The sequence below is a fragment of the Nomascus leucogenys genome, chromosome 22a, assembly GCF_006542625.1.
Source record: "Nomascus leucogenys isolate Asia chromosome 22a, Asia_NLE_v1, whole genome shotgun sequence".
Classification (NCBI taxonomy): Eukaryota; Metazoa; Chordata; class Mammalia; order Primates; family Hylobatidae; genus Nomascus; species Nomascus leucogenys.
This window is the reverse complement of record NC_044402.1, coordinates 19,090,277-19,113,785: the sequence shown is the minus strand read 5'-3', so window position 1 is coordinate 19,113,785 and position 23,509 is coordinate 19,090,277.

Below are 23,509 nucleotides of genomic sequence, written 5' to 3'. Positions count from 1 at the left end.
ACCATGATGGGGTCATGTTCCAATATCTTAAATTTATGATGGGTTTATCAGGACACAACCCCATCATAAGCTGAGGAGTGTACTGGATGCATATTGTTTTCCAATCATCGTAAAGTCAAAAAAAATTCTAACTCAAAACAGGTCAGGACTGTCTGTGTGTGTGTGTGTGTGTGTGTGTGTATACACACATATATGTATTACTCTACCCAACTCTTTCCCCTATCCACATATATATATACATACATATATATAATGTGTGTGTATATATATATATATATCACACGCACACCAAAGGACAAAATTATAGCAAAAATTTAAAGATATAAATTGGCTTTATTTGTGATTCTAGAATCAGGCAACATTTTATTCCATAAAAGAGAATAAATATTCCAATGAGCTGAGCAAAAAAGTTTGTTTTGATAGACAGAGAAGGGCTGAAGAAAGTAGAAATAAGGAACAAAAAGGGGATTGGTAACCTCGAAGTTGCTTTCCTTATTAAGTGGAAATAGGGGAACTGAACAATACAGAAATAGCCTATTGGTTAACACCAGGTTATTTCAGATTACCTTTTTCTTTGTAAGGATTAAACCAGAGGGAACTTAATTGAGATCCCAACTGAAACTGGCCTGTTTGGGAAATAAGACTCTTATCTCTCTCTTCTGATTTATCCAAAGGTCAGATAATAACTCAAATTCTGTTTGGAATCTCGGCATGAATGACGCCATAAATATTTTATATATAAATTATCATAAATTATATTTTATAGAATATATAAAGTATTATTTTATATTTTATAAAATATATAGTGAAATAATTTATAAATTAAAAATTTTCAAAGATTTATAAATTATTTTATATAGTTGATATAATAGATAATATATAAACTAAAAATATATATTAAATAATATATATTAATGTATATAGTTTATATAAATTATAATATATAATTATTTATAATATAATACATAATATATAATAATTTTATATAACAATGTATACATTTTAATAATTTCTATCTAATAATATACATATATAGTGCCCATGAGAAAATTCACCAAGGTAGCTGTATTAGTCTGTTCTCACACTGCTAATGAAGACCTGATGAAGACATACCTGAGACTGGGTAATTTATAAAGGAAAAACGTTTAATTTACTCGCAATTCAGCATGGCTGGGGAGGCCTCAGGAAACTTATAATCATGGCAGAAGAAAGACAAACATGTCCTTCTTCAGGTAGTGGCTGCAAGAAGAAGTGCCAAGCAAAGGGAGGAAAAGCCACTTATAAAACCATCGGATCTCGTGAGAACTCATTCACTATCAGGAGAACAGCATAAGCATGAGAGTAACCACTCCCATGATTTAATTACCTCCCACCTGGTCCCTCTCCCAACACGTGGTGATTATGGGAGCTACAATACAAGATAAAATTCGGGTGGGGACACAGCAAAACCAGATCTGTAGCTCATAAAATGGGCCATAAAAGAAACCTCAATCAATTATTTAAAATTGAAATCATAGATAGTATTTTATCTGACTCTAATACAATAGAACTAGAGACCAATATTAGAAAGACAACAGAACTATCTCTAGAAATTTGAAAATTACACAGTACACTTCTAAATTATTTATAAGTCAATAGTAAATCTAAAGAAAGTTTAAAAAATGTTTTACTAAGTGAAAATGTAATATAGGTAAATAAGTAGAAACAGCTAAAGCACTGTCGAGAGAGAAATTTATGATAATAAATGCTGACATTAGGAAAAAGGAAATGTTTTGAATCAATTATTTGAGTTTGTATCTCAAATAGCAAAATATATCCAACACAAGCAGAAGAAAGGACATTGTAGACAAACACAGGATTCAATGAAACTGTAGATAGAAAAATAATAGAGAAAAAGCAATTGAGAAAAATCAATGTAGCAAAAAACTCATTCTGCGTAATCAACAAAATTGGTCAAAACCCCAGCAAGGCTGACAAAGATATAAAGATGAAAAAAGTCACCAATATCAGGAATGAAACAAGGGATATTACTAATAACCCTGAAGCCATTAAAGGCAATAAGGGAATACAATAAGAAACTCTATGCTCATAAATTTGATAATTTAGAAGAAATGGATCAATTTCTGAAAAACCACAAACAATATTCAAACAAAATGAAAGAGACAAGCTGAATACTCCTATAATTACTAAATAAATTAAATTTATGATTTAAAATCTCCTGAAAATAAATTCCAGGCCCTGAGTGTTTTACTGAGGGAAACTATCAAATAATTAAAAAAGAACTAAGACCAAATTTACACAATCTTTTCCATAAAATAGAACAGGAAGAAACACTTACCAACTCATTTCAAAAAAAGAAGCAAAATAAAAAAGTAAAAAACGGAAAGAGAAGATAGAAAAAGTGAAAAAGTACAGACAAATATATTTCATTAACTCAGACATAATAATCCTCATCAAAATATTGGTGATTAAATCCAGAAATGAATAAAAATAACCATTCACAAAAACCAAGTGGAATTTGTTCCAGGTATACAATGTTGTTTCAATATTCTAAAATCAACTAGTATAGTCTACTACATTAGCAGGCTAAAAATGAAAAAGTGTATGATTGTATCAAATACTACAGAAAAAAGCATGTTAAAAAATACAATATGTATCTGATACGGTTTGGCTGTGTCCCCACCCAAATCTCATCTTGAACTGTAGTTCCCATAATCCTCGGGGTGGATGTTTCCCATGCTGTTCTTGTGATAGTGAATAAGTCTCATGAGATCTGATGGTTTTATAAAGGGCAGTTCCCCTGCAGATGCCCTCTTGCCTGCTGCCACGTAAGATGTGTCTTGCGTCCCCTTTGTCTTCCACCAAGATTGTGAGGCCTCCCCAGCCATGTGGAACTGTGAGCCCATTAAACCTCTTTCTTTTATAAGTTATCCCGTCTTGGGTATGTCTTTATTAGAAGCATGAGAACAGACTAATACAATATCAATTATAAAACTCTCAGAAAACTAAAAATTGATGACAACATTCTCAACTATATAAACAGCATCTACAAAGAAACCTATAGATTACATTATACTTAACAGTGAATAACTGAATATTTATGATATAACATTGGAAATAAGGGAAGGGTATTAGTTTTCTACCACTGCTAAAGTGAAGTGCCACAAATTTTGTGGCTTACAAAAATATATATTTATTATCTTATTGTTTTGATGTTCCAAAGTATGACATCAGTTTCACTGGGCTAAAATCAAGGGGTTAGCTCCAGTAATTCATTCTGCAGGCTCCAGAAAACAATCTGTTCCATGCTTCTTCCAACTTCTAGAAGTCACAGGAATCTCTTGGCTCAGACTTTTCCTATATCTTCATAGCCAGCAATGCTTAGCTAAGTCTTTCTCATGCTGGATCACCCTGACATTCCTTTTCTATAGTAAAATCTCTCTCTGTCTCTCTGTTATAAAGACATTTATGATTACCTTAGGCATACAGAATAATCTAGAATAATCTCCCCATCTCAACATCCTCAAATTAATCACATGTGAAAATGTCTTTGTACTATGTAAGGTGACATTCACAGGTTCCAGGAGTTAGATGTTGTTATCTTCAGGAGGGTGGGAGGGAGCATTATTCAGCCTACCACAGCAAAGGTATGGTAGGCTCTTACCACTCTTATTTAATACAATACAGAAGAGTTCAGACACATATGGTAAGAAAATGAATTAAACTATACATAGTGGAAAGGAGCAAATAAAACTGTTTCTTTGTGGAGATGACATGATTGTTCAGGTAGAATGATTCAGGAAATCAAAAAAAAGCTTCTAAAATTAATAATGAGTTCAGCAAGATCACAGATGCAAGATCAACAACAAAAATTAATTGCATTTTTATATACAAACAGGTGGGGGCTGAAATTAAAAATACAATATCATTTACAATCACTCCAAAGCAAACTAATTCCTTAAGTGTCACGTTAACACATATGCAGAATCCAGATCCTGAAAATTACAAAATACAGATGAACTAAAGCAAAATAAGATCCACACAAATAGAAAGACATTCTATGTTCATGAATTGAAAGACTTATGGTAAAGATATTGATTATTCCCATATTCATCTATAGTTTTAATGCAATTTCTATACAATTCTGGCAAAGATTTTGATGATATGGACAAATATATTTTAAATTTTTATGGTAAGGCACATACTCTCAAACAGCTAAAATTATCTTGAAAAAATAAAATAACAATCACTGATTTGAGAGATTATGGTACTCAAGATACTGTGGTATTGGTAGAAGAGCAGAAACATAACCCAGTGGAACAGAACATAGAACACAGAAAAAGACCCAAATAAATATGCAGAACTTTTTTTTTTTTTTTGGACAATGATACAAAAGCAATCCAATGGGGAGAAGAATAGCCTTTCAACAAATGGTACTGGAGAAATTAGATATCCATAGGCAAAAAAAAAAGAGAGAGAGAGAGAGAAAACTCTGACCTAAATCTGTACAAAATCTATATAAAAATTATCTCAAAAGATCTCACAATCTTTAATATAAAATATCAAACTATAAAACTTCATAAGGTTTGGCTTTGTTCCTTGGCTGTGTCCCCACCCAAATCTCATCTTGAATTGTAACTCCCACAATTCCTACATGTCGTGGGAGGAACCTGGTGGGAGGTAATCGAATCATGGAAGGGGGTCTTTCCCATACTGTTCTCATGATAGTGAATAAGTCTCATGAGATCTGATGGTTTTAAAAATGGGTGTTTCCCTGCACAAGCTCTCATCTCTTTTCTGCTTCCATATGAGACCTGCCTTTCACTTTCCATCATGATCGTGAGGCTTTTCCAGCCACATGGAACTGTAGATCCATTAAACCTCATTTTCATTTGTAAATTGCCCAGTCTCTGGTATGTCTTTATCAGCAGTGTGAAAACTAATACAGAACTTTTATTTAGAAAACAGATGAGAAAATTTTTTGTGAGTTAGGCAGAGTTCTAAAACTTGACACCAAAGTTATTTTTGTAACTTAAAAATTAATAAAGTTTACTGGATCAAAGTTAAAAATTTTTGATTGGTGAAACAGCCTGTTGTAAAGTGGATGGAAAACCAAACTTCAAACTGAGAGAAAGTATTTGCAAAATACAAAACTGCCAAAAGACTAATATCTAGTATATATAAAAACCTTTTAAAACTTGACAGTTAAAAAAAACAAACCAATTAGAAAATTGGCAAAATACGTAAACATATGTGTCACCAAAAGCAATATACAGATGGCAAGTAACCACATAAAAAGGTGCTTCAACAGGACTAACAGTCAGAGAAATGCAAATTAAAACCACATGATACATTATTACCCATCTGTCAGAATGGCTTTTTAAAAATAGGGACAACAATAAATCCTGGTGAGGATGTTGAGGAACTGGATTTCACACACTGCTGAAGGATATGGAAAATGGTATAGCCACTCTGGAACTCCAAACATGCAACTATCTTACAACCCAGACGATTGCCCTTTCGGGCATTCATAATAATGTATGTGAAAGGTCAAGCATACTATGGAATATGACTTAACAATAAAGAAGAATGAACTATTGATATATGCAACATCTTGGATGTATCTCCAGGAAAATACAAGTGAAAAAGAAAGCCAATCCCAGAAGATTCCATAATAAATAATATCTTGAGATAAATAAATTATAGAAATGGAGAATGCTGTCCTTGGGGATGAAGAATTAAAGATGGGTGTGGCTTTAAAAGGGCAACAGGAGGGATCCTTATGATGATGAAATTCTTCTGTATTTTTATGGTATCAGTGTTTGGGATTTTTACTGTATCATTTGTATCTTGATTGTGATATTATACTATAGTTATACCAGATGTTTCCATTGGGGAACTGGGCAAGTGGTACACAGGACCTCTGTATTATTTCTAATAAGCACATGTGAATCTATGAATTTATTTTTTAATGCTTAGTTAAAATGTTTATTGTTAAATATTTATTGTGTTTAATCCTGTATTTTCTCTCCATGTACTTTTTTTCTTTTTTAAGAATTCAGATGTATATAATCAGTGTGGTAGTTAAGAGTATTAGCAACAAAGCAACAATTATGTTTATGTTTTGTACATCCTTAGATTTATTTCTGATTTTGTTGCTAATTTCAATGGGACTTTTCCCATTAAATTTATTAATTGGTTATTGTTACTGTATAACATTACACTTGGATTGTTCCTTCCCTCCCTTCCTCTCTCTTTTCCTATCTCCTTCTCTCTTCTTCTTCTTTTTATTCTTCCTTTCATTCCTTATTAACTGCATAAACAAAGCTGTGAGTTAATGCTATCCTTAGTTCAGGACACTTTAATAATTTTGTTTCATACAAGGCATCATCATATTTTTATTTACATGCATATTTATTTATTCTCTTTTGTCAAAATCTCTCATTTCTCTGCCTCTATATATAGGAAACCATTTTAATAAGTTTAAAGTAGATTTTGATAGTTCTATTATTTTATTACAAGATAAATTTCCTTCAATGTGTGTATTTTTAATTTACAGGAATGTTATTACTCATTGATTGTGTTATTCTATCTTCTCTTTTCCCCTAATTACTTGTTTTGAAAGATCTATTCATGTTTCTATGTATTTAATTGCTCAACTACTTTTAATTGCTGTGACATAGTCAGTGGTGTGCATCCACCTTTTAATAATCAACTAATAGTCACGGGAACCCAGATTGCCTCCAACTCCCCACCACCCCATAAAATGCAACAACAGTCACCCTCATAAATGTCTTCTTATGGACTAGGTAATAATTTCCTTGGGATGTATACCTAGGAACAGAATGGCCAGTTAGTAGGATATGTGCACACTAATGCAACTAAGCACTGACAGATTGTTCACGGGAATAACTCCTCTAGTTCACATCCTATCCACACTTGAGTGAAGCTCTTACCTCTTTGCTAAGTATCAAATCATACTTATTGATGTTTTAATATGCATTTTTCTGATTACCAATGATTTTTTATTTAATTTTAATTTTTAGAAACAGAGTATCACTCTGTTACCCAGGCTGGAGTCCAGGGGCACAATCACAGCTAGCTCACTGCTGCCTGGAACTCCTGGGCTCAAGTGACCCTCCCACCTCAGCCTCCTGAGTAACTGGCACTATAAGCTCCAGCCACTGCACCCTGCTGATTTTAAACTTTTGGCCATTCTCTTGTTAACTTGCTGGGAGAGGGTTTCTTGTATGTAAATATCCTTTTCATACCCTTGGCACATTTTTCCATTATTAATGTCTTTTTCTTGTTGATTTCATAAGTTCCTTATATCTTTGAATCTTTTTAAAGTTTAGACATTGCAAACAGTTAAATAAATTTTGTCTACTATTAATTTTTCCATAGTATTTTTTGATTGATAGTTCTTATTTTGATGAGTCAAAATTATCGGTTTATTTCTTTATGGCCTGTGCTTTTAAAAGTTGATTAAAGTCATTTCTCATCCCTGAAACAGAAAGATATTCTCATAATAGCATTAAAATTACATATATATATTTAAGCCACTTGAGTTCATCATTGTCCATAATCCAATGTTTTTCCATATAGTAAACCAATGTTTTCATTATTTCCTGATTTATTTCTGGTGCCCCTACTTTTATGTATTAATCTAAGTTCCATTGGTTCAACTATCTGTTCTTCTACCAGCTCCACCTTGTTTTCATCCCTAAGCCTTTGTAATGTGTACTATACAGGGAAAGGCAACTTTCTCTTTTTATTCTTTTTTTTTAAAGTTGAACTTATTAATTATTCATGGTCCTTGATTTCTCCTCATAAATATGTAAGTAAACTTAACGAGGAGTTCTGAAAACATATCCAAAGGGAATATTCATTGAATTTTCAATTAGTTTATACATTGACTTAGGGATAATTATTATCTTTAGGTTAAGAGGACCATTGTCTCACTTTACAGTAAGGGTCAGCAGATTTTAGTCCATGGACCAAATCTGGCCTGCTGCTTATTTTTATATGGCTCACAATCTAATACTCTGAAACAAAATCAGAAATAAATCTAAGGATGTACAAAACATATTTTAAGGCATGTGAAAATACATAGATTTTTAATTTCAGCATCCATAAGTCAAGTTTTATCTGAGTATAGCCACACCTAAGTTTGTTTACAGTTGTCTATGGTCGCTTTCCTATTACTTTCCTTCAAAGTTAAATAGTTGTAATAGAGATCAGACACACAAAGAGAGTTGCAAAAAAGGCCCATAAAGCCTAAAAAATTTCCTATCCGGTCCTTTACAGAAAACGTTTACTGATATTTGTCCTGGAGCATAAATGGCTGTAGATTGAGGTACCTTCTTTTGTTACAATTTTTACCATAGAGTTAACTATTTAAATCTAAACAGATCTTATAGGCTTGTTGCCATAGCTAATAGTATTCTATTTTTATTAATTTTTAATTAGCCTATTGCTGTTTTCAAGAATTTCTATTTGTTTAACATGATGTGACATCTATTAGGATTGTTGTACTATTTACTTCAATTTTTGATTCAGTAATTTGTTCAACCTGGATGATTGTACTATGTGCAAATAATAAAAAGATTTTTTTCTCCTTTGCAATTCTTAAATTCTAATCCCCTTTTCTTTTTCTTAAAGTATTGTTCAAAACCTCCCAATCCTATATTTAAAAGTTTCGATGTTGGTGGACATTCTTTTATTATTGAACTTAAGGGGTTATATCTAAAGTTTATTTTCAAAATCAGCTCTAAGATGTGGGAATGCAAACATTATCAATTTTAAAATGTTTTATTCTAATCTCATTGTTATATTTATTATAAGTAAGTGCTAAAGTGAATGAAATACTTTCTTCATATATTACAATGATGATTTTATAATTCTATTAAATGTAAACACCATCGTTAAATTTTCTGATGTTAAAAACTCCCTAACTCCTCAGATAAATTCTACTTAAAAATGACAGTATTTTTAAATACATGAATTGCTTTTAGAGAGCTAATATGATATTTAGGGTTTCTGTAACTATGTACATATATAAAGTTAGATTTCAAATTCCTTTCATGTATTTTTCTTAGTTTTAAAACCAATAATTTATCAGCCTTATAAACTAAGCACTACAGTTGTTTATTTTTTCCTACTCTCTAGAATAAGCTATATAAATTGAAATTCATTCTTCTTGGAAATTATTATAACTCACCAATAAAAGCATGTAGACCTCAGTTTTGGTGGGAAAGATCATCCTCTACCATTTTATTTTCTAAATAGTAATTGTTCTATTCATGCACTCTCTTTTTCAATTTTGATAAGTTCTCAAGTGTTTTTAATTCTTCATTTTTATGGATTTTCTACTTTTTCTTTTGAAAATTTAGCCAAATAACTGTTAATGTTTTTAGAAAGTTTAATTTTGCTCATCTGCTCCATAGTTTTTGTTTTATTGGCTTTTTATAGCTTTATTATTTCCTCCTGCTTTTACTTTATGCTGTTCTAACTACTTGATTTATACGTGGAATCCATGTATTTCCTTTTTTATTCTTTTATTTCTTTTTTGTTTTTGGGACAGGGTCTCTTTCTGTCACCCAGGCTGAAGTGCAGCAGCCCAATTATGGCTCACTGTAGCCTCGGCCTCTCTGGTTCAATCCATTCTCCTGCTTCAGCTTCCCAAGAAGCTGGGTCCACATGTATTTGCTAACATGCCTGGCTAATTTTTGCATTATTATTTTTTTTTTGTAGAGATGAGATTTTGCCATGTTGCCCAGGCTGGTCTTGAACTCCTGGGCTCAAGCAATCTGCCTGTCTCAGCCTCCCAAAGTTCCAGGTATTTCTTTAATACACTATTTTTTTTAGGTTGGAGAGTTCCCATATACACACCTACACACACATACACATGCAAGCATGCACGCACGCACACACGCACACACCCCTAGCTTCCCTGTCAACAACTCACACTGATATGGACACAAGGCAGGAGGGCAGGGTCCCTGGCAAGGGCTCCATCCTTAAGAAGCCTAGACCCACGGCCTTCAATGAAAACAGGCATTCCTGTTTTCAGGCCCAAATGTTGCCCTTTCCAAGACCACTCTGGTCTGCTCCACCCCCAATTCTGTGCCCATAAGAGCCTCAAACCCCAGGCTCCACAAGAGCGGCAGTGGCATGACAGAGAAGGAGAGAAGAGAAGAAGCGTCTGAACCTCGAGAAGAGTTCAGCTGAGGATGGTAGGCCATCCCCGGGGGAAATTACCTTCCCACTCCAGGGCAAGATAATCTTCCCATTCCATCTCCTTTCCAGCTCCCCTTCCACTGAGAGCCACTTTCACTGCTTAATAAAACATCTGCATTCCCATCCTTCAAGTCTGTGTGACCTGATTCTTTCTGGACGCCAGACAAGAACCCGGGTACCAAGAGGGCAGGATGTAAAAGACTGTCACCCTGACTCCCTGCTGAGTTGGTTAACACATCCTTCCGTGGACCGCAAGGCTAAAAGAGCATTGTAGCACACGTGGGCTCTGCCACGGGGCAGGTACAAGGCCTGCTCCTGCTGGAAAAAAGTAACAGGCGGTTCCAGCTCACTTTTTTCTTGAGTTATTTTTTGTTTGTTTGTTTTTCTATAAGGTTCCCATCAACCATGGGTTGTAGAAGTATTCCTACATGGTAGTTTTTGTGCATTTTTACTGATTGTGTTATTTTTACATTAGTTTCTTCGGTTGTAATTTCCATTCATTAGAAAGATAGAAATATATATCTAGAATTCACACTTATGTGCAAACTTACATTTATTTTTTCATGAGTTTTTTAAAATTTTCCATTCAGAACTCCAAAGCAAAGACAGAAATTCTTGTAGGTTCAATGGCTAAATAACATAGATTTACTCATACTGTTTAATGTCGGGAACAATAATTCCAAAATCCTAGTCAAGGTGGAATCTTGTGTAATTTTGAGGGTCAAAACACATAATTCATGTTTCTGATTGAGTTTTTATATTCAAGTACAAAAGACCCCTCGTTCATCAAATAATCATCTTTTGAACGTATAGCTCTGTATTATGTCCCTTTGTCTATTATGTTTTCTTTGCATTCTCTTTCTTTCTCTCGCAGCTGGCCATATTCTTTATTTGTTACTATTTTATTTTGTCATGCATATCTGCATGGATCTGTGTTTGTTTACCTCACATAATGTAGAAATGAAAACTTCAACCAGAATTTCATCTTGGGAAAGTCACTTAATTCCATCAGGACTCATTTTTCTTATTTTTACAGAGAAAATTTTGGAACTAAATGTAGTTTGGATTCTCTCTACAAAAATCTATAAAGTTATAATTATCAGATATAATAAATAATTACTGGAATGAGAAATATATGCCAGAATAAAAGTAAAATTACAAACTATATTTAGCAATTAGGAGTAGACTTTAATGTCTCTTACCCTTGGAATATCATATGAGGGTTTTTAAATAGACATATTTACCTACTTTTAACAGGTAGTTTTGATGGAAGAAGTTATCTAAAGAAAGGCTAGAAGCAGAGAAAAACATTTGCAGGAGATGTAAATTGATTGATATATTGGTGCTGCAGACTGAAAGTTTGTGTCCCCCCAAAATGCGTATGTTAAAATCCTCGCCCTCCAGGTGATGGTATTGGAAGGGGGGATTTTTGAAGATGATTAGGTTATGATGACAGTGCCCTGTGAGTAGGATTGGTGCCCTTATAAGAGACCCCAGAGAGCTCCCTAGCTGTTCTTCCTCTATGTGAGGACACAGTGAGATGATGGCTGTCTATGAATCAGGAAGAAGGCTCTCATCAGACACTGAATCATCTCCCAGCACCTTGACCTTGATCTTCACAGTCTCAAGAACCATGAGAAATAAATCTCTGTTATCTAAAATCCACCCTGTGTCTATAATATTCAATTAGGGCAACCTGAACTCAGACACTGGAAAATCTGCTGCATGGATCTTTCTCCACCCAATCCTCACTTTCCCCAGTAGAGCCTTGTAAGTGCTTTTACTTTTCAGTGAAAGTAGATGAAATTAATACCTGGTGAGTTTCCTCAATTGTTAAAAAAGTTACTTGAATGCTGCTTCCAAGAATTTGACTGGGAACACAATCAGGGAGAAGATTATGTAACCCACATTATTACTCCAGTAAATATTTTCCATGATTTCTTGATTTTCTGTGGTTCCACAAAGACAAGCAAAAACATAATCTTGCACCATCTTAAATAATATTAGAGAGTTTTGACTGCATGTCTACTGACAGCCAATCATAGCAATACAAGGAACAAAATACCCACTATCCCTGCCCTTCTGGAACAGTGTTGTACTATGGAGGTTAAAACTCTATGCATTGGAGCCCTTTATCAAACAATGTTTAGCTCTCTTTGGTTCTTCAAGGATTCACATTTGTAGCGAATAGCTAGGAATACCAGTGCAGTATTTGGCATTGCATTTAATGAAATACAAAGAGATTGAAATCTTTTGATTGGCTTCTATATTTTTTTTCAGGTCATTTTCATCACATTGGACATAAATGACCCAATTTGTATTCTGGTCTGGAAAAAGGAGGCAACTGTCAGTTTGGCAGACATTAAGTTTATAATTTAAAGATTATTAAATTTATACAAAATAGAAATAAGCAATGAAGCTGGTAAGTTAGGTTCAATATTTGTGGCAGATTAAACATTAGTGCTAAGGAGTCAAAACTTCATTCAACAGACAGTGAAAAACCATTGGAGATCTGCTGTACAAATGAGCAACCTGAGTTCTGCTTCGGAAAAATCAATTTAATGCCAAATACAATATGTATGACAGGAGATGTCAGTTCCAAATTGTCTATATTGACATAAAACTAAATCTATCAATAAAAAATTATTAGTTCAGTTTATAAAAGCCATCCTATTAATTTAGCCTAAAGGACTCAGATACTTGAGTTCATGGTAAATCTAGTTCTTTTGAGTATGTAGGTATAATAATCCAGATTTGATTTTTTAGATGTAAACCTTTTGCTGTTTTTGTTTCTGTTCCAAGTGTAGAATTCTAATTTTTTAGCTGTTCTGTTTGTTTTGAAACTTGGTTAGTATTCTTATCATATATAATTGAAGTGTAAATGTCACAGTATTCCTTTAAAAACAAATGCCAATTAAAGTGAGAGATGTTGGCAACAGGAACAGGCTCACTTCATTTATTATAACATGTTTTGACCTTTTCATTATTTTTGTGGTAATTATTCTATTTTTTGCAACCAACACAAACTCAGATGGATTATTTGATACAGTTCTTTAATTTGACTCAGAGGTCATACTTTCCTTTCACTTGGATAGATCATTGATGCATTTCTTACCTCCATTTCTAAGCCTTCTTTTATTAATAGCTAATTTGTAGGTTTGTTCATTGGAATTTCAGAAGAAAATCAACAATATAATAGCTTAAATTCTCTGTCTGGATTATTAATTTACTTCCATTAATACCGGTTTTAATATTTATATTGTTACATTGCTATTGGGGGTTCACTTTTCTTTCCTCTAACTGAAGACTGACAACTCATTAAGAATAAAGATAGTATCTTACTCATCCTTCTATTTTCAGTATTTAGTACATCCACTCAGACAGATTCTATTTTTAAATGAAAGAAAGTGTGCTTATATCTGAAAACATCCGTTTAACTACCCTTATTATTTTATTACAGGTTTCTAGAGAATAGTAAAGGGTTTTCATAGTCTTTATATTACCTACAGCCTTAATAAAGTATCTGCTTAAAAATTTAATTAAAGTGAAGTTATTTAAAATATTTTTTATTTTCCACTTGTTCTTAGCTTGCCAATGAATTGTTATTTTATGTTAATGTACATACCTTTGAGGATAACTAGCCAGTATATTTCATTTTTTAAAAAGCAAACAGAAAACCAACATGAAACAACTCCTAACACAAAAAACAATTCTCTTGTTTATGCATATATTAAAGAATTGCTTCAATTTGGTTTGCTGATTATTAAGTATTGTTTATCTATAAGGAGCTTTAGAAATGGGGTCAAACTGATCTAGAAAAATAAAGAAAATTAGATGAGTAGAGAATTAGTACTAATTAGTAACTTCTTTATATACTATTAAAAAAAGATGGCATAGAGATACTCATCTCTACCTAAGCCAAATAGAAAGCCAGTATTACCAGAAGAATGCAATACATTCTAATGACTACAAAATCCTCAAGGAAAATTAAACCCAGATAGATGGGGTCAGAGATTGCATCAGTAGATATAACTGGTAATATATACATATGTGTGTGTATATTTTATATACACATAGGTGTGTGTATGTATATGTGTGTATCTACAAATAAGAACCAGATATGAATGATTAAAGGATACACCAAACAAGTAACACAGCAGAAGCTGTGAGCAATGAATCGGTAAATGCTTGCCTATGGACAGTTGGTGAAGGAAATAATTTATTTGGCCATAGAAAAAACAAATGGACTGAGAAGTTGGAACCAAGGAGGAAACAGAGATATGGCACATGTGTGAAAAATGCAACTCTGATCAGAGTATAGGAGGGAAAAAAAAGCAGGTGTTGACAGCAAATGACAAATTTCTAAGTTATGTGGGGAAAAAAATGGATTACTATATTCAAAGCTGCGATTAGAAGCCCAGATGTGACGTAAGAGTATCCAGGGCCCTATTTAAGGCTGTGAACCATCTGCAACAGACAACCAATCTTCAGGATTGGACCTGAGTGGGCTCGGGTTTTGTTTGGTCTCCACAGTTCATTTTCTTAGCCATACATGGGGAAACACCTTGATGTCAGTTGGAGACCCATAAGCATGAGAATAAAGGGGTTTTGTTGATTCATTATTCTTTCAATCTGACTGGGGCAACCCTTACAATTCATCAAAAGAAATGAGGATACACAGAGATTTCAGTTGAGCATTTAAATCCAGACACTGAATTTTGGTTTTGTCAGCTTCATATTAACCCACTCAGAAAATATGAATGTGAAGAAAAAGGTTTCAGTGATTGAGATTGGTTGCCATATTGTGGATCAGTTCATGAGCATTTGGACATGAGTCATTTCATGTTGAACAAACTATGCTTTCCTCTTTAAGTGTAGGCTTCAAATAAAATTAACTCTCATAGGGTTCATTTTATTACTTTAGGCTGGAATAACAAAACCTTTGCTGGAGTAAGCAATGCAATAATGCCAATTATTTGCATGATTTAGTTATAATCTACCTATGTTACTATATACTAATTTTTGAGCAATAATTTCTAAATCATTTGACATATGTAAGGAAACACGTATCTTAAATCAGGAGTTGGCAAACTTTTTCTATAAAGAGATAAGCAGTAAACATGTTTGGCTTTGAGGCAATATTATCTCTATGACAACTACTCATCTTTGCTCTTTAAGTGTTTCAGCAGCTATGAGTAACAAGCAAATAAATCAAAGGGGCTGTGTTCTGATAAAACTTTACAAAAGCAAGGAGTAGGCTGGATTTGGCCTATGGGCTACAGTTTGCTAACTCTTGTCCTAAGTTGTAACCAAACTAAACTATTTCCACTCACAGTCATGAAATCTTTTGTATTTCTAGGTAACCTTCTACAATTTTTTTCCAAGGCCATGACTGCTTGTAGGTCAATACTGATTCTCCCAGTAACAGGGGCAGCTTAAGGGTGATGAATTAGGCTGTCAACTCCAGACCATGTATGTCTCCACAATTTTCCAATTAAAAGTAGGAAATAGGGAGGAAAGGGGCATTAGGTTAATAGGGCATGTTTCTGCTTTAATGAAGCCACCTAAATTAAGTGGAGAGTGTTGTATTCACTATTCATAAATACTAGCATCTTTTGCTATTAAATTTTCCATCTCTCTTTTATTCTTTTAATGTATGCTGTAACATAGATGTATCACATAAACAATGCATGTATAATATAATGTATCATTTTATCATAGATTAATATATCATTAAAAAATGAAATCCAGGGGAAAAATGCAATTGGTATAAAACCAGAGTTGGTAAAACATCTTGGATGTCCCATTTGTCCATGTTCATTAACAGATGCATACTTGATGAAGATATCTTAAGATGTAGAATTGTGTTTAGCATTCAGACAGGTACTCTGCTAAGTGCTAAGTCATATAAGAGTTTGAACCACATGAAATTGCTGTTTTTAAGTCAAAAGACAATAGAATATTAGGAATTTCATAAATCTAAAAAAAGTATTGAAGAAGATTGGTATTGACTCTTTCTCCAGGGAGTTAATAGTCTGTCTTTGCAAGCATAATAAATATTACCAACAGAAAAATAGAAGATGCATTAAGAGCATATAATGACAGAATTTAACAAGTGTAGGAGATTAGAGAAAGCACCTTGAGTAGGGGGCATTTAGGTGGAGACCAACAAGATAAATAGAATTTAGAAAAACACAGAGAGAGAAAGAGAAAGGGCAGCAAGGGCTATAGAGAATGTCACAAGTTTTGGGAGCCATGTATCTGCAGGCTCAGAGGCAGGAGAGGATATAGATGTATTTGGTAATGGATAACATGGTCACAATGAATTATGTTTCCCATATACACATTTAAAGATATATATATATATATATATACACACACACACACATGCACACACACATACATATATACTATTATATACTAATACTATATGATTATTTTATAGTATATATTATATATCTTTAACTTATATAAATAAATTTCCCCCCCAAAAAAAATCTTAGTGTAACGGGGTCATGTCCAAAAGATTGGGTTAATCCTCCACAGCTCTGAGAAGTGTTGTTCTAAAGCAATAACTCATAGCTTAGTTTGTTTATTCTGAAAACCACTAACAACATGGAAATTCATAGATAAATCTTCAAGTGACTTCAACTTCAAGTTACCCTTCAAAACCTAGGCTTCTTGTCAAGCCCTCCATGTCCTCTGCCTTAATCTCTTCTTCCTTTCGTTACAGTATAATTAGAAATTTCTTCTCTGACATTCTACCAACACTATTTTCATGATGCCACCAATGTACGCTTTTGCACCTCCCTGCTTTGCAAGTGCGTCTGAGGATTAAAGTATATGCAGGACCTGCCCTTCTTTAGAACACACTTGCTGTGAGTCCTTGTTTCCTCTTTGTGAAGATCTAATGACAGCTGACACATTGAACACTGTATTGTATCTCTCCAGGTGCAGGGACTTTCTTGAGCCTCTAGAACTGCCCTTGTAAATGGTTTTAATGGTAGGCCTTTGCTACTGACGTTCAGGTACTAAATGCCTACATGTGTAATAGAAGACTTATGTGTAAAAGAAGACATTCACCATAATCTGGTAGTGGAGTTTGGGGGATGTCATTAACCCTCTCTCCCACAAAACTTTAGGTAACTACAATTTACCAAAAGTAATCTAAGAGATGTGTACAAGCAAACTGAGTTAAGCCAGCTGACAACAGTTTGAAATCTATAACTATAGTGTTCTGTAGACCAAAGGGCACATATATTTTATTTTGGGAAACTGAAGTGTGGGCAAAGAAATGTCCTGCCTCTGTAAACGAAGCATTGTAAAATACTTTAAAAATCATCTTCACTTTGGAGCAATGAACGACAGTTGCTAACTTTTGATTTTCCCATTTACAGCTTCTCAAAGCCCTTTAATACACATTCCTTGATTAGATCCTTGAAATGATGATGTGGCATTGACATAATTTCTGGCTAGGCAAGAGGAATAGGCAGAGAGGCAGTTGTTTGCTACTTAACCCAACCGTCTCCTTGACTTCTACTCCTCTCCATTTCCCAAAACCCTGCTTGGGAATAAGGGTTTGAATTGAGACGCCTCACTCATAGCAACAGTATCTATTGGCATTGTGTTGCTTTTTGTTAAAAAAAAAAAATCCAGAGGAGACAAGACAGGAAATCTGCCCGTACCTTGCTCATTGATGAAGGGAAAGAATATCTGCCCTAAGGTTAAATCAAGGGCAACAAATGTCGATTTGTTTTCGAGAAGTTCAGGCATTGAGGGAGTTGTTAACATCCTATTCTATTTGAATCAAACACCTGCATTTACTTGTGTTGGATACTGAGGAAAATGGGGTCTCTTGAATATAGTCCTTTGCTATAAATAGACAATCTATTTTAAATTTAATTGTTATCATTGTCAAAGCATAGCCTCAGAGAGGCAGACTGATGTCACCAAAATGTTCCTTAACTGAGTGGTAGGCACCTGGTTCTAATCACTGCTCTGGTTCTCATTAAGTATGTGGCCCAGGTTGATTAATTTCACATTTTCAGGACTTTGCATTTCTCTAGAGTGTCCATTTTCTCTCCTTATTGGTTTCCAGGGTGTCTTCCTCTTCCATTCTTAGTGAGGTTGCCTTTACTCAGGACCTTCTTGGAGAATTCTAAGAAGCTCCTATCTAGTTGACATTTTTCCCATCTCACCTCTCTAGTCACTCCAACCTCTAACAAATACACTTTTCATATTGCTGCCAGCAGCTCCTTATTAAAATGTACATCTTAACACATCATTCTCTCAATTAAAGTCTTTCAAGGATTTCTTATATTTCAATGTGAAGGTCCAACTCTTTAGCTTATATAAAGGAAGCTGCAGAAACTAGGCATGCCTGTTCATTGCCCTTTCTGGGGAAGTTTCTTACAGTCCAGTCATTCCAAAATTATTACATTTTCCTGAATATATCCAATCTATTCCGCTCTAGATTTTAAAATACTGTCTATTACCCTCTGTCCTCCTTCTACAGAATCACTTGGCTCACCCCTTCTTGACATTCTCTAAGAGGCTCAGACATTATTTCCTTCTGGAAGCCTCCCCCAGTATCTCCCGTCTGGATCTGGGCCCATCTCTTTGCAGATGTTGCACCCTGAGAGCCCATTCAGCATAAAGCTTTGCAGCAGGCATTGTTGGTGACTATTTCCCTTTTTCCCTCCAGCTGCCTCGAATTAAATCTGAACTTTTTCAGGCGAAGGACTGTGCTTTCATCTCTACTTTTTCTGAAATGTACTTGATAAATAGCTGTTGTGGAAAACATAAATACACGATGACTAGATAAGAGAATTGAACTCTATTATTCCATTCATTTATGAATACATAGTTATTCAAAATCATTTTGCCTACTAGAAAGTCACTGGTATGGAGTTTAATCTCTCTTTTGATCCAAAAAACAGAAGTGTAGATTAAATAAGTCTTTGCAGAGTAAACATAATGCTAAATCCTAAATTTGCACCTTAAATCAAGTGGCAGCCAACACCACACTCTCCACTGCCAACCCCAATGTCAGTTATACTCAACATCTGGATGAGTCCAATTGCATGGGGATGTAGGTTAATAAGATGCCAATTGTAATTCAGGGAAGATAAAAAGTGAAATAACGAGCTTTAGAGCAAAGAGGAAAATTAGAAACTGATAAACAGAAAGTACTTTGAGTTGACTATAAATTAAATTCATGAACTACTCATTATGAATGGTTTTTCTCAAATCTGATATTGATACATAGAGAAAAAAATTATTTTAAAACGAGAAAGCATAAAAGAAGGTCCCACATTCAATACAATATTTAACAAACAAAGAACACTATGATATAACCTGTGATAAGATATCAACTATAGAGCGACGCAGAGGAGAGTGTTTTGGAAGTTAAGCAATGTGGATTTTCTTCCTAGATAACTATGGGTAACTGCTATGTGGCTTTAGGTTGATTTCTCAATGTCTCTGAAATTTAATTTTTTTCCCTGCCTATGGAATTAGGAAGTTTATTCATATAATTCTTATTTCCTGCCAACTTATCATTCTATGAACCTGTAAACACTGTGCAGCAGTAAACAATGAATCTAGGCACATACACAGAGATGGTTTATTCTCTCTTGCAAGAAAAAATCGAGAATCACGGGATACCCCATTACCCTAAGGGATGTTTGGGGAAGAACAAGAAACTCCAGTTATTTGGGAGTCTAAACACAATGTTTATGAAGGAAATTTAGTCAGCTTCCAGATAGAACGGGCTGGGTGTAATCAAAGGAAGAATTGGTGTTGAACTGTATCCTTTTTCTAGCCCATCAGAAGTCGCAGGTTTTTCTAGGAGTCACAGATTTTCTCCTTGCCACAAATTCCTATAATTGTGTAGCTGATGGAGACCTTGAATCATCTAGTGCCCTCCCCCATTCCATACATCTAAGGCCAAGAAGGTAAGTAAGTGATTGGCAAAAGCTGGTGAGCAGGTCTGGTCTATTTCCCAATGGACCCTATTCTTCTGCTGCCCTCTGCTGCTTCTTTTGCCTGAAGGATGTTTTGTAGCTATTTCTCTACCCTATACCCTGCCACACACCTGTACCTTTCCAGTCCTTCCTTGAAAGAGAACAAAATGAGGATTCTGCTAATTTAGATGACAAATTTAAAATCAGTTTCATTGAAATTGCTTTGCTATCCTCTCACACCTAAAGAAAAGAGTCAAATTATACAGCACAGACCAGGCACAATGGCTCATGCCTGTAATCCCAGCACTTTGGGAGGCCAAGGCTGGTGGATTGCCTGAGGTCAGGAGTTCGAGACCAGCCTGGCCAACATGATGAAATTCCATCTCTACTAAAAATGCAAAAATTAGCCAGGCATGGTGGGGCGCACCTGTAATCCCAGCTACTTGGAAGGCTGAGGCACGAAAATCGCTTGCACCCAGGAGGCAAGGGTTGCAGTGAGCCAAAATCACGCCACTGCACTCTAGCCTGGGTGACAGAGAGAGACTGTTTCAAAACAAAAGCAAAAACAAATGAAACAAAAAAATTATAGTCTTCCTCATCCAGCATCAACAAGAAATAAATATTTTGCAGAATTAAATTTCTCAGTCCTTTTAGAGACACCATTTTATGAAAACATTTTTATGGATTTATTTTTAAAGAAAGTAATTGATGGTTTGGTTTGAACATGACAAAAGGTTGATCTTTTTATTTTCCATGACCATAGTTACACAATTATATTAAGATTTAAATATAATCATGGAAAACTATTGGCATAGACAAGACAGTCTCATTTGGCTCTTCACAAAATTGCTCCATTTTGTGCTATATTTTCTCTTAAATGCTTTTTTAGTCTACTTTCTTGCAAGCTTTTCACCGTCAGTAGTTTGCACTTCCCTTTACTCAAGCACTCCCTCTGGCTTCCTGCTTTAGAGTATTGAATGCTGCAAAAGCACAAAAATAAATCAACAATGAGTGAGATGCACAAACTTTTGTATGATGTGACTTTTACCACTAAGAGACCTGTTTGTATCTTGCTCCCCACTTTTTAATAAAAATTAAAATAAATATAAATAACAGTAACCACTGTTTACTAAATTGTTATTTTCTAAGCACCTACTTGGAAGAAACAGAGTTGGTGATATGGTCATATTTGCCTTCGAATCACAAGTAATTTGAAGACAATTGTCCCAAATTGGAGTCAAAGATGCAGCAAAAAAATAAAATGAAGATCAAAAAGGTTAAGAATATAACAAGCCAGAAGAAAGGACATAAACGGGATAAAATACCCAATTTGGTCTTAATGGATTGTTCTTACTTTTGAATTGGCCTCATTCTGTATGTTCTCCCTCACCTGCAACTTGCTTGAGTCAATCATTTTTAATTATGTTTTTTCACAAGTGCAAGGAAAAGTAAGTTGCTTTATTTCTGTAGCTTCTATATTTGATTCCATCTGTTTGCAGCTCCGTAGCACCCTATTTAGTTAATAGCTATACCACCCATAATGCTAGGAGAATGATTTGTAATTAAAGACTTAAATATTTTAACACTCTACCCCAAAATGCTTCTTAGCAAGTGTTATTGCAGCGGGACAGTCATGTAGAGAACTTTCCATCTTTCATTTGTTAAATAAATTAACCTATATTACTTTATGTTATATTGTTAAAGAAGACATTTTAACTCTTGGAATTAGGTGCTGCAATCTTGGTTTGGTTTAAGTGTTATTTTTAAATTAACTTTATTGCATATTTTTACTAGGACTTTGACAGAATTCACTTTTAGCTGATTCTGAATTATTTTAATAATAAATATCCTATTTAATTGCAAAGCACAAGTTACTTTAAACTTTTCTCTGGAGGAAAGAAAGCTTGGCTGTTAAATTAATATTGCTGTAACAGAGAATTTGCTGAGAAAGACAATAATGTTTGATTTTCACAAGGTCTATGACGATCAAGAAATTTCATTCTCTGGACATTACTACTAAAAACCATCAGACAGTTTATGTTGGGCCTGCAAGAAATTCATCCCTTCATGCTATTGGGGTTGCTAAACTAATTAACGGCATGATGATGTTGCAAGGGACTCATTAGAACTAAGTTAAGGGATTACTGTCAAGGAGTGTAACTAACAACACGTAATGAACAGTTCCAAATCCTGGTTATCAGCCCCACCTTTTAATGAGATCACACAATTGGTTGTTTCTTGTTCATTTTGGTATGCAATTGGAAGCAACAATACTGAAATACTTTATGCTATAGATCTTTATGCTGTAGATTTTCTTGAGAATTTTTGCGAAAGAATGCAGAAATTCTTAAGTTTAAATCTTGGTTTTGCCATTTTCAAGTTGTGTAACTTTTGGCAAATTATTTGACATCTCTGAGCCTCAGTTATCATCTGTAAAATGAAGCCCAAGACAGCTATTTTGCAGTACTTGTTTGAGAGTTAGAGTTAATAATTTTAAACAACCTAGAACAGTGCTTGACAGGTAGCAGATATATAAGTCTTGTTTGTTTTTACTATAATTCCTATTTTTCCTTCCCAATTGCCTCTAAATTATCTTGATGTGCATGCATCATATTTTTGAACTAAATTGTGTCATCAGGGGAGAGGATTTAATTTATATTTTTGCTATTATTCAGTTTACTAAGCATTTTTACAAATGTTTGTGTATAGAACGTTATGCAAGATCACTTATATCTTATTATAAGGCAACTTTTATATCAAAGAACATAAAAGAGTCTGAGGGCTTTTTAATTTTACCAAACTTAAGGCAAAGTTGTTATACATGTAATTTGTAATTTTATTGGAAAAACAGAACTTTCGTTGGATGAAAATATACTTTTTTTAAGATAGCAAAGCTTTTACTTAGCCCTTGAAATACATCTATTCCCTAGGGCAGCCATTCTCTCTTATAATTTTAAATTTAAGCTCTAGTACATAGTTCAATGTTGAGGGTCTCCTATGCCATAGAAATTAAATCATTTTAAGAAAACAATTTTAAAATTAATCTATGTGTTGTTATTGATGATAATTATTATGTAGGTACAAAACTTCTGTAGATTTTTACGTCAATATTTTCCAAATAGTTTTCATTTTTAAATCTGTGAAGACTTTTGTGTTGAAGGGAAAAACAGGAAATTTAATTTCGTGCTCTTCTGTTTAAGCGGTTTGTTGTTTGAGTTACAGTGCATTCACCAAAGCCTCCAACTGATTTTAATCCCGTCCATTGTACACAGAAACATTCAAACATATCTCCTTTCTTCACACAG